The sequence below is a fragment of the Coenobita brevimanus genome, chromosome 112 (assembly GCF_032717465.1).
Source record: "Coenobita brevimanus isolate Jiangsu-jjx chromosome 112, ASM3271746v2, whole genome shotgun sequence".
NCBI lineage: Eukaryota > Metazoa > Arthropoda > Malacostraca > Decapoda > Coenobitidae > Coenobita > Coenobita brevimanus.
In genome coordinates, this window is record NC_137065.1 from 3167501 (window position 1) to 3179632 (window position 12132).

The following is a 12132-nucleotide window of genomic DNA, read 5'->3' on the forward strand; positions in this document are numbered from 1 at the left end:
TTCCTTTCCCCATCCCTCCATCCTTCCTTTCCCCATCCCTCTATCCTCCATCGCTCCATCCCTTCTTTCTCCATCTTCATCCTCCATCCCTCCTTTCCTCCACATTCTTTCCTCCACTTTTCGCACCTGATTGCCTTCCCGTGTCCCGCTAAGGAGAACACCACCTCACCTGTGACCTCGTCCTCCCCAGGTGACTCCACACAACGACCTTACCTGGGATTTGACCTCTGTGTAACCCTGACATCATCTGACCTAACCAAACCTAACCTAGTCCAGTCTAATCTAATCTAGTTTATCCTAACTTACTTAACCTACCGTAACCCAACCTAACCCAACCCAACCCAACCTAGCTTACCCTACCCTACCCTACCCTACCCTAAACTAACCTACCCTACCCTACCCTACCTTACCCTACCCTAACCCAGCCCAGCCCAGCCCAGCGCAACCCAACCCAACCCAACCCAACCCAACCCAACCCAGTTTCACCTAATCTGACCTAACCTATCGTAAGCTGTCCTGTCTTATCCTGACCTCCCCCTCTCCTTTCTTCTCCCTTCTCCTCTCTTTTCTCTTCTCTTCACTCCTCTCCTCTCCTGTCCTCTTCTCTTCTCTTCTCTCCTCTCCCTTCCCTTCCTTTCCTTTCCTTTCCTTTCCCTTCCCTTCCCTTCCCTTCCCTTCCCTTCCCTTCCCTTCCCTTCTCCTTTTCTCTCCTCTCCTCTCTTTGACCTTTGACCCTGTAACTGTAATCTTTGACCTTATAAAGACGCATGACGTATATCCGCATGACCCCTGACCTAAAAATATTTGAACTTTGACCTGCGACCTATAAAAATCAAAATCTTCAAAATTTGTGTTAAAAAAGTTCTAAATTTTGATCTTTGACCCCTCTCTCTCTCTCTCTCTCTCTCTCTCTCTCTCTCTCTCTCTCTCTGAAATGCAGTCAAAGAGAGAGAGAGAGAGGGGGGGAAATTGCTACATTTTTGTATATATTTATTTTTTAAAACTTCGCCTCTAATCCTCTCTTTCATGGCAGTCTTTCAATTTATTTACCTCTCTCTCTCTCTCTCTCTCTCTCTCTCTCTCTCTCTCTCTCTCTCTCTCTCTCTCTCTCTCTCCCATCTGTCAATTTATGTATCTTTTATGTGTGTATTTATTTGTGTTCTGCCCTTATTTCCGGCCATTTAGCGGTTTGTCTGATCCGTAAATCTTCATCTGTGGCTGTCTATCTATCCAAGCATCTATCTATCTGTATGTCTGTCTATCTCTGTCTTTCTGTATCTATCAATCAGTCTATTGTATACATAAGTAACTATATCTATCTGCCTGTCTGTCTATCTATCTTTCTCTTTCTATATCCATATTTATTCATTAATTTATTTGTATATTTCTTTGTTATACTGAGACACATTTTATATATATTTATAAATCTGTCTTCTGTATCTATCTGTCTATCAATCTGTCTATGGATGTATGTATCTATGTCTGTCTATCTATTCATCATCCCACACACATTTTATATACCATACATTTATCAATATCTGTCTGTCTTTATCTATCTATCTATCTTTGTCTATCCATTCATCCCACACAATTATATACATTAGTCGGTATCCATAAATCTTTGTATCTATCTGTGTCTGTCTATCTGTCTATCTATATCTATCTCTGTCTATCTATCTATCTATCTATCCATCACCCACATATCGCAACACACATAAAGCCGCTTCTGTGAAAGACGTGGATTTTTCACTCTCACTCAAAAATGAAAGAGAAAAAGAGAGATGGAAGTGAGAGAGAAAAAGAGAGATTGGACATTAATCAGAAATATGAAAGCGAGAGAGAGAGATGGAAGAGAGAGAGAGAGAGAGAGAGAGAGAGAGAGAGAGAGAGAGAGAGAGAGAGAATAAGAGTTGGGAGAGAGAACTGAACAACAACGAGAGAGAGAGAGAAATTGTCCAGCAGTGCGTGGTTCTCACTGATGATCACTGCACGAAAACGACCTGAGATTCGTGTGCGGACGTGAAAGTATCGCAGGATTCCTTGGACTTTGAAAATGAATGTGTGGCCTATTAAAATTGTGTGTGTGTGTGTGTGTGTGTGTGTGTGTGGAGGGAGCTTTTCCACTCAGGCTCTTCTCAAGCGGATGGAATCAAATTCTCTCTCTCTCTCTCTCTCTCTCTCTCTCTCTCTCTCTCCCTCCCTCCCTCCCTCCCTCCCTCCCTCTCTCTCTCTCTCTCTCTCTCTCTCTCTCTCTCTCGAAGTTGTAGGCGTTTTAGTAATTACCTGGATGGCTTTTCTTCATCTTGAGAAAATTATTAGTCCTTGAGATAGATCGGTTGATAGATAGATAGATAGATATGGGTGAGGGGTAGATATGTCAAATTGATGGCTAGGTGTGTAGATAGATAGATAGATAGATAGACATGGGTAGGTACATAGGTGTAGTAAATATAGATGGAACGTACATACATACATACATAATACATACATACATACATTTATACATACATACATACATTTATACATACATACATACATAGTGTACATACATTTATACGTACATACATACATACATACATACAGTACATGCATACATAAATACGCACATTCATACTTGCATACATAGGTGGACAGATAAATAGATAGGCAGATAGGTAGAGATATGTGTGGATAGGTAGGTAAGAGAGAGAGAGAGAGAGAGAGAGAGAGAGGCAGGTGCTTGTCGTGTGAGATAATAGATGAGTGGAGGTCCGCTGGATCAACACTGGAGCTTTAAGTGAGAGAGAGTGAGAGAGAGAGAGAGAGAGAGAGAAAGAGAGAGAGATGGAAGGGGAGACAGGGATGAAAGAGAAAATGGTAGGGGAAAGCTGTAATACGATAGAGTGAGAGAGAGAGAGAGAGAGAGAGAGAGAGAGAGAGATGGAAGGGGAGACATAGAGATAAAAGAGAGAAAAGGTACGGGAAAGATGTAATAAGAGAGAGAGAGAGAGAGAGAAAGAGAGAGAGATGGAAGGGGAGACATAGGGATAAAAGAGAGAAAATGGTAGGGGAAAGATGTGATAAGAGAGAGAGAGAGAGAGAGAGAGAGAGAGAGAGAGAGCCGCCCCTTGCTTATTGCTGCTAAATCTTACCTGTTGCAGCGTCTCATTAGGATTATTGCACCTTGTGTCCCTAATTTGCTCTCTCTCTCTCTCTCTCTCTCTCTCTCTCTCTCTCTCTCTCTCTCTCTCTCTCTCTCTCTCTCTCAGTTTCATTTTCACATTATCTTCCTTTTTTTTGAGAGATACTTTTGCCAACTCAGCCTCTTCAAAGTTAGAAGTGTGTGTGTGTGTGTGTGTGTGTGTGTGTGTGTGTGTGTGTGTGTGTGTGTGTGTGTGTGTGTGGAGGAAAGGAGGGAACACACACACATAGACAAACAGACACTTACCACCCCCCGAACCACAATCATTACCACAATTGCATCTCAACTACCACCATTGCATATCAACTACCACCACCTCAGCCACAACCATTACCACCAAACTACCACAATTGCATCTCAACTACCACCACCCCAACCACCATCCAAGCGCATTTTTAAACACCGCAACCACCACATCACCACCACCACCACAACTACCACCGTCACCGCTACCACAACTACCACAATTGCGGGCTTGTTATCGATACTTGCCTAGTATAATTTTATATCTTTTTATATATATTTTTTCTTTACGGTATAATTCTTAGGCTCTCGGCACACGTACCTGGTTCTCTCTTTCTCTCTCTCTCTCTCTCTCTTTCTCAGGTATAATATGTATGCATCAGTCTACCTATCTTTGTGTATGGATTTTTGTATGTATGTATGTATAATATTCCTGCCTTCACTTCTGCTCTCCAAGTTCACATTTTTCCTCCTCCTCCTCCTCAACGCCTCATTACCTCATCTCTACTCCACCCTGTCATCACCATCATCACCACTACCATCACCACCATCATCTTCCTCCACACCACTATTATTATCAACGTCATTTTTTAATCTCATCTTTTTGCGTTGTTACTTTTTCATGGTGGATTAAATTTGGACCAGACTGCATATAGATAGGTAGATAGATAGATATATTTACACACACACACACACACACACACACACACACACACACACACACACACACACACACAGGTGGTACCCGACTCTCTCAAGTAAACATTGAAATATTCGCTGACACACAAAAGTAGGCCTTATGAAATCTCGTCATTCCCATCATATTGAAGGAAGCGTGTGTGTGTGTGTGTGTGTGTGTGTGTGTGTGTGTGTGTGTGTGTGTGTGGATTCCTATAATTGGGTAAAATCTTCCATGCTTGCCTGTGTGTGTGTGTGTTTATAATTACCAGTGACGGGGCCAATTAAGAAGCAATTAACAAGTAATTATTTATTGAAGCCTGTCATTACCATCACCAACACAGATATCCCGCGGTCGATTAATTTTGTAATCTTATTTATTTTTTCTAACAAATAAATGGATAAATGAATAAATAAATAAATCATCATCATCATCATCATCATCATCATTTTATGTGAAAAGATTGTGACCTGTGGCTATATGACATGACTCTCTCTCTCTCTCTCTCTCTCTCTGCTTTTTTTGTGAGTGCGTGACTGCCTGGTGTGTGTGTGTGTGTGTGTGTGTGTGTTTCTTTCTTTCCTCTCAATCCCTCATTTCCCACTCAATATTCCACTTCATCCCTCAGTCCTTTTCATCTTCCCCCCTCCCCTGTCAGTCCCAGTTCTCCCCTTCTGATTCCTCAGTCCCTCCCCTGTCAACCCCTAAATCCCCTTGTCAATCCCTAAATCCCTCCTGTCAAACCCTAAATCCCTCCTGTCAAACCCTAAATCCCCCTGCCAGTCCCTAAATCGCCCCTGTCAATCCCTATATCCCCCTGCCAGTCCCTAAATCCCCCCAGCCAGTCCCTAAATCCCCCGTGTCAATCCCCAAATCCCCCTGCCAGTCCCTAAATCCCCCCTGTCAATCCCTAAATCCCCCCGCCAATCCCTAAATCCCCCCTGCCAATCCCTAAATCCCCCCTGTCAGTCCCTAAATCCCTCCCCTTCCGACATGTACCCTGCCTTGTTCCGGGTTGGGGCGACTTGTATGTGATGAGAGCGAATCCCCAGTGACCCCCCCTCCTTCCCCCCTCCCCTCCCCGCCCCTCCCCCATCCCCCCTGACCACCCGCACTCCCTCCTCTCCCCCTTCTCTCCTTCCCCCTTCCCTTCTCTTCTCTTCCCCTCACTCCCTCATGCCCCCCCCTATCCATCCCTTTCCCCTCCTTTTGTTTCCCTCTCCCCCTGTCTCCCGTTCCTCCCTCCCCCTGTCTCCCGTTCCTCCCTCCCCCTCCCCCTTCCGTTTTACCCCCTTTCCCTACTCCTTAGATTTCCTTGTAACTTCTTCCTCCCTCCACCTCTTCCTTCTATCCTTTCCCCTTTCACTCTTTCCCCCCTTCTCTCGCCTTCCCACATTCCCTGACCTCTTCCCTCCCCTCCCCTCTCCCTCTTCCCCTCCCCCTCCCGCTCCCCTCCCCTCCCCTCCCCTCTCCCTCTTCCCCTCCCGCTCCCCTCCCATCCCCTCCCCTCCCCTCCCCTTCCCTCCCCTCCCCTCCCTTTCCCTTATCACCTCCTCTGTCCCCCCATTCTTCCTCCCCCTACCTTTTCGTTCTCCTCCTCCTTCCCTCCCCCCCTTCCCTTGTCACACCCTTTGCCCCCTCCCTTTCCCAGCCATTCCTTCCCCCCTTCTTCCCCCTCTTTACTTCCTCCTTTCCATCTCCCCCTTTTTTTTTTCTCCTTTGTACTCCCTCCCCTCCCCTTTCATCTAGTCTTCCTCCCCTTCTTCCCTTTACCCTTTCCTCCTCCTCCTTCCTTGTCAGATTCTTTCTCGCATCCTTTCCTCCCCTCCCTCTCCTGTCCCTCCCTTTCATTCCTCTTTTCCCTCCCCTTCCTGTCCACCAGTCCCCTTCCTCCTCCTCCCACTTTCCTCCCCTTTTTCCTCCCATCCCCCTCGTCTTCCTCCATTCTCCCTCTTCTTCAACTCCTTCCTTCACCCCCTCCCTCTCAACTCCTTTCTTCACCTCCCCTTCTCCTCCTCCCCCTTCCTACAGCCCTTCCCTCCCCTCCCCTCTCAGCTCCTTTGTTTTTCCTCCCCGCCCCCCTTTCCCCCCCTCTCTCCCTCCCGTTCCCTTCCCCTCTCCTCCCCTCCCCTCCCCTCCCATTCCCTTCCCCTTTTCCTCCCTTACCCACCCCACCCTCCCCTCTCCTCCTATCCTCTCCCTTCCCCTCTCCTCTCTCCTCCCTTCCCCTCTCCTCTCCTCTCCTCTCTCTTCCTCCCTTCCCCTCCTCCCTTCCCCTCCCCTCCCCCCGCTTGTGGAGGCAGGCAGACTGACCAATATTTTAAGCCTTAAAGGGGGTAGGGAGGCTGAGTGTGTGCTTGCTACCTGCCAGCTCAGGTGTGCTTGGAATCTTACCACGTTGTTTGGAAGGGTGTTTGAGATGTTTGGAAGGGTGTATGAGGTGTTTGGAAGCTGTTTTAAGATGTTTGGAAGGTTGTCTGAAGTGTTTGGAAGGTGTTTGCGATGTTTGGATGGTGTTTGAGATGTTCGGAAGGTGTTTGAGATGTTTGGAAGGTGTCTGAGATGTGTGGAGGGTGCCTAAGATGTTTGGGAGGTGTTTGAGATGTTTGGAAGGTATTTGAGATGTTTGGAAGGTGTCTGAGAAGTTTGGAAGGTGTCTGAGATGTTTGGAAGGTGTCTGAGATGTTTGGAAGGTGTTTGGAAGCTGTTTTAAGATGTTTGGAAGGTTGTCTGAAGTGTTTGGCAGGTGTTTGAGATGTTTGGATGGTGTTTGAGATGTTCGGAAGGTGTTTGAGATGTTTGGAAGGTGTTTGAGATGCTTGGAAGGGTGTTTGAGATGTTTGGAAGGTGTCTGAGATGTGTGGAGGGTTCCTAAGGTGTTTGGATGGTGTTTGAGATGTTTGGAATGCGTTTTAAGATATTTGGAAGGTGTCTGAGATGTGTGGAAGTGTGTGAGGTGTTTAGAAGGGTGTTTGAGATGTTTGGAAGGGTGTTTGAGATGTGTTTTTAGTCGGAATGTGCTCTGAGATGATTGTAGTTTGCTTGAGATGTGCTTAAGATATGTTTAAGGTGAGTTTTCTTGGTGTTTGGAAGGGAATCTGAAGTGTGTTTGGAAGGGAATATGAAGTGTGTTTGTGTTTGGATCCTGCTTCTAAGGCCCTTGAGTTTTTTCTTACTGCCTGATTGGAGTGCTTGAGGTGTGTTTGGAAGGCTAAGGTGTTTGGAAAGATGCCTGAAGATTTTTTTTTTTTTTTGTGTGTGTGTGTGTGAAATGATTGAAGTGTACCAGAGATGTGACTAAGTTGCTTGTTGGAGTGTGTTTGAGGTGTTTGTGTGTGTGGAGGGTGTGTGAGTGTGCTTGAGAGAGAGAGAGAGAGAGGGAGGGAGGGAGGGAGAGGGAGTTTCGTGTGTAATTGTGCTTGAAAGAGAGAGAAAGAGAGATAGAGAGAGAGGGGGGGAGGGGGAGAACTTCAGGCCAGGCTTCAGGCACATAGCAAACATAATCCAAACACACACACACACACACACACACACACACACACACACACACACACACACACACACACACACACACACACACACACACACACACACACACACACACACACACACACACACGTCACCACTTCAGCACCAACACCCACCGTCCATACTGAGTACATACTAGGGAGAAAGAAAAAAATCAATAATGTCTGTTTGAGCGAAATTCAGTCCATCGTCTGTTAAGGAAGCTCCGTAACACCACTTCCTAAGCGATTTATTCTGCTTGTTACACCGTGGTTATCCTCTTTCTCGGTAAGTCATTCTGTTATCAAAAAAATACGCCATATAAATAATCAGAATGGAACCTACATCTCTTCACACCACAGACGGCCTTTCAACCCCCCCTTGGCCTGTGCTTGAGTTGTGTTATGTGAATTCCCCTTAAGTGGTTGTAGTGTGCTTGTGAAGGGCCTCTCTCTCTCTCTCTCTCTCTCTCTCTCTCTCTCTCTCTCTCTCTCTTATCTTTAATGGAGCCAGGAGGGCATTTTTGGGGTAGCGGGTATGCTCATGGTACCTGGTTTCTGCATTAGAGAGAGAGAGAGAGAGATTCAGACAGACAGGAGCTAGATAAATCGATGTGTGTATGTATGTATGTATGTATGTGTATGTATGGATGTATGTATGTAAGTAAAATTAAAGAGAGACAGACAGACAGACAGACAGACGGACAGACAGAAAGACAGGAACTAGACAAATCGGTGTGTGTGTATGTATGTATGTATGTAAAATTACTCTCTCAAAATTTTTCGAAATAAAGAGAAAATAAAAAAAAATAGTAAAGCCTTGATATATAAAAGAAGATTAATACCAGCAATATACCACCATTCCACAGTAATACCAGGCTGGGTATTTGTGTAGGGTTACTTGTAATAGGTATGAGTCTGGTATTGGGTGTGTTTTTCGTAGTAATAGTAGTAGTAGTAGTAGTAGCGATGGTAGTTGTGGTTGTGGTGGTGGTAGTGATGGGTGCTTCTAGTTGTGGTAATAGTAGTAGTAGTTGCTGTAGTTGTGGTTGTTGTAATAGTAGTGATGGTAGTAGTAGTTGTAATAATAGTAATAATAATAATAAAAATAATAATAATGATAATAGTAGTAGTAGTAGTAACCCCAGCCTTATCTGAACGTGAACCCAGTGGCCTGCAGGCTGAAGCTTCCATTCTTTCACAACCATTCTCCCTCTCTCTCTCTCTCTCTCTCTCTCTCAAAAAATATCAAGGTGTGTAAAATGGCTGTTTGTATGTGTTTTTTTTTTTTTTTTTTTTCTTTGTGTGTTAAGTGCTGGGAGGTGTGAGCGAGATTTTTCATGTGGTATTTTTGAGGTGTGTGTGTGTGTGTGTGTGTGTGTGTGTGTGTGTGTGTGTGTGTGTGTCAGTCTTTGTATTTTTTCTTTGTTTATATTTGTGTTTGTCTTGGTACCTTTATCTGTGTATGTCTCTCTCTCTCTCTCTCTCTCTCTCTCTCTCTCTCTCTCCCTCTCCTTGACACGTTTAAAGTACCCGGAAACGTGTGGGAGGTCAGGTTTGGTCCCCCCTCCCCCTCCCCCTCCCTTCCCTTCCCTTCCCTTCCCTTCCCTTATCCAACTCCTCTTTCCCCTTCTTTTTCCCCCTCCTCTTTCCCCTTCTTTTTCCCCCTCCTCTTTCCCCTTCTTTTTCCCCCTCCTCTTTCCCGTTCTTTTTCCCCCCTCCCCTTCCCTCCCTGTTCCCTCCCCTCTTCCCCCTCTCCTTTTCCCTTATCTCCTTCCTTTTTCCCTACCATCCTCTCACCCTCTGCCAGGTACATGAGAGAGAGAGAGGGGGGGTATGACAGCACTATCACTACCTCCGTCACCGCCTTCCAATTTACCTTCATTATCCCCAACTACTGTCCCTCACTTCCTCTCTCTCTCTCTCTCTCTCTCTCTCTCTCTCTCTCTCTCTCTCACACACACACACACACACACACACACACACACACACACACACACACACACACACACACACACACACACACACACACACACACACACACACACACACACATGGACTTGACTGGCTGACTGAAATATATAAACCTTAAGAGAATGGTTGCATTGTACTGTGCTATACCTGACCAGTCTATCTATCTATCTATCTATCTATGTATTATCTGTCTGTCTATCTATCTGTCTATCCATCTATCTGTCTGTCAATTTTTCTGTTTTTTCTTTACCTCTTGTCTTCCTTGTATCCCATTTTCCTTGCTCTCCTTCTCACATATTCCTTTCTGTATCTTTTTCTTCCTTCCTTCCCTTCCCTTCCCTTCCATCCTTCCTCCTCCTCCCTTCCTCACTGTACCACCCATCCATAAATTTCATGTTTTTCCTCCCTTCCTCGCCTCCCTCCATCCCTCCCTCCTCCTCCTCCCTTCAAAATGACAAACAGGCTCTTGGTCACCCCGGAAGCTCCTACGATATATGTGAAGATTTTGGTGTTGGCGAATTTAACGTGAGAAATATTTTATAGTTACCCCTCGACACGCGTTTTCTTTTTAGTTTAGATATTTTTTTTTTTAATGTATTTTTGTATCTCCTCCCCTCCCCTTCCTATCTCCCCTCTCCCCTCTCTCTCTCCCTCCCCATTATCTCCCCTCCCCATTTTCTTCCTGTTCCCCATTTTCTCCCCCTCCTCATTTCCCCCATTTCCCCCGCTCTGTTTTCTTCCCTCCCCATTTTCTCCCCTCCTCCTTTTCTCCCCTCCCCATGTTCTGCAGCCCATTATTCCCAACTCCTTTCTCTCCCCCTCCCAATTTTCTCCCCCTCCTGTGTCTCCCCCTCCCCATTCCTCTCCCTCTTTCCATATTCTCCCCCTCCTGTCTCTCCCCCTCCCCATTCCTCTCCCTCTTTCCATATTCCCCCCTCCTCCTATCTTTCCCCCTCCCCCTTCAATCTCTCCCCCTCCTCCTATCTTTCTCCCTCCCCCTTCTATCTCTCCCCTTCTCCATCTTCTCCCCCCTGCCCCTCTCCCCTCACCTAATAACTAAGTCTCCCCTGATCGCGTCATGCTTTCAGATTGTAATTGAATTCTTGTCACTTGCTTCAGGTGAGTGAGAGAGGAGGAGGAAAGAGAGGAGAGGAGAGAGGTAAGTGAGAGAATGGAGGAAGGAGAGAAGTGGAGAGAGTGGAGGAGAGAGGTGAGTGAGAGAATGGAGGAGGGAGAGAGAGAGAGAGAGAGAGAGAGAGAAAATTGAGGTATGAGAGGAGGTGGATGGGTGGAAGAAGGAAGACGTTAAGTGACAGATGGAGGAAGAAAAGAAGGAAAATGAAGGAAGAGGAGACGAAAGTGAGGAAGAAAGAAGGGAAGGTTAGAAGGAGGAGGAAGGGAAGGAAGGAAGAAAAGAAGGAAAATGAAGGAAGAGTAGAAGAAGGTAAGGAAGAAAGAAGGGAAGGTTAGAAGGAGCAAGGGAAGGAAGGAAGGAAAGAAGGAAGAGGAGAAAAAAGTGAGGAAGGAAGAAGTGAAGGTTAGAAGAAGGAGAAAGGGAAGGAGGGAGGGAAGAAAAGAAGGAAATGGAAGGAAGACGAGAAGAAAGTGAGAAAGAAAGAAGGGAAGGTTAGAAGAAGGAGGAAGGGAAGGAGGGAAGAAAAAAAGGAAGAAGTGGAGTAAGAGAAGAAAGAGAAGAAGAAGATTGAGAAAAGAAGAGGGGGAAAGGAAGACAAGAAAAAAGGAAATACACAAGAGAGGGGAGAAACTTCGTAAGACATGCAGTTACTGGGAAGACTTGGAAGATTGTGACGTGGGTATTTGCAGAGATGTTAATAGTAAATCTTAAGATCTAACCTACTAGTGCTAGAGTTGTTAGAAAAGGAAAGAGTGAAGGAAGGAAGGAGAGAAGGAAGTTAGCAGAGGAAGGAAGGAAGGAGAGAAGGAAGAAGGAGGTAGAAGAAAGAAGTAAGAAGGAAAGGAATGCGAAATGGAAGAAAGGAGGGAGGGAGGAAGAAGAGAAGAAAGAAGGAAAGGAATGAGAGATGGAAGGAAGGAGGAAGAAGGAAAGGAATGACATGGAAGAAAGGTGGGAGGGAGGAAGAGAAGGAAGAAGGAATGGAGTGGGAGATCGAAGAAAGGAAGGAGGAGGAAGAAGACAAAGAAGAAAGAAAGGAAGGAAGGGAGGGAGGAGGAAAGAAGAGAGGAAAAGGTAAATGTAAGGAGGGTAGGTGTTTGTGGAGGGGAGAGAAAGAGAAGGAAAAAGTGAAGGTGAAGGCAGAGTGAAGCTGAAAATAATAGTAATAATAACATCAATTACAACAGTGATATAATGATGATGATGATAAAATCATCATCATCACCATTATCATCATAACAACAATAATAATAACTAGAGCACCGTAAAGTTGTCCAAGGACAATATTGATAAAGAAATCCTTGCCACAGCCATTGCCTGTTAGAAGCCGAGCAACAAAGGGACCTTTAGGTCAAGGTCACTGATCTTGGGCATGTCATCTTAGGTCATCACAGTCCACCAAGTTTGATGTCTC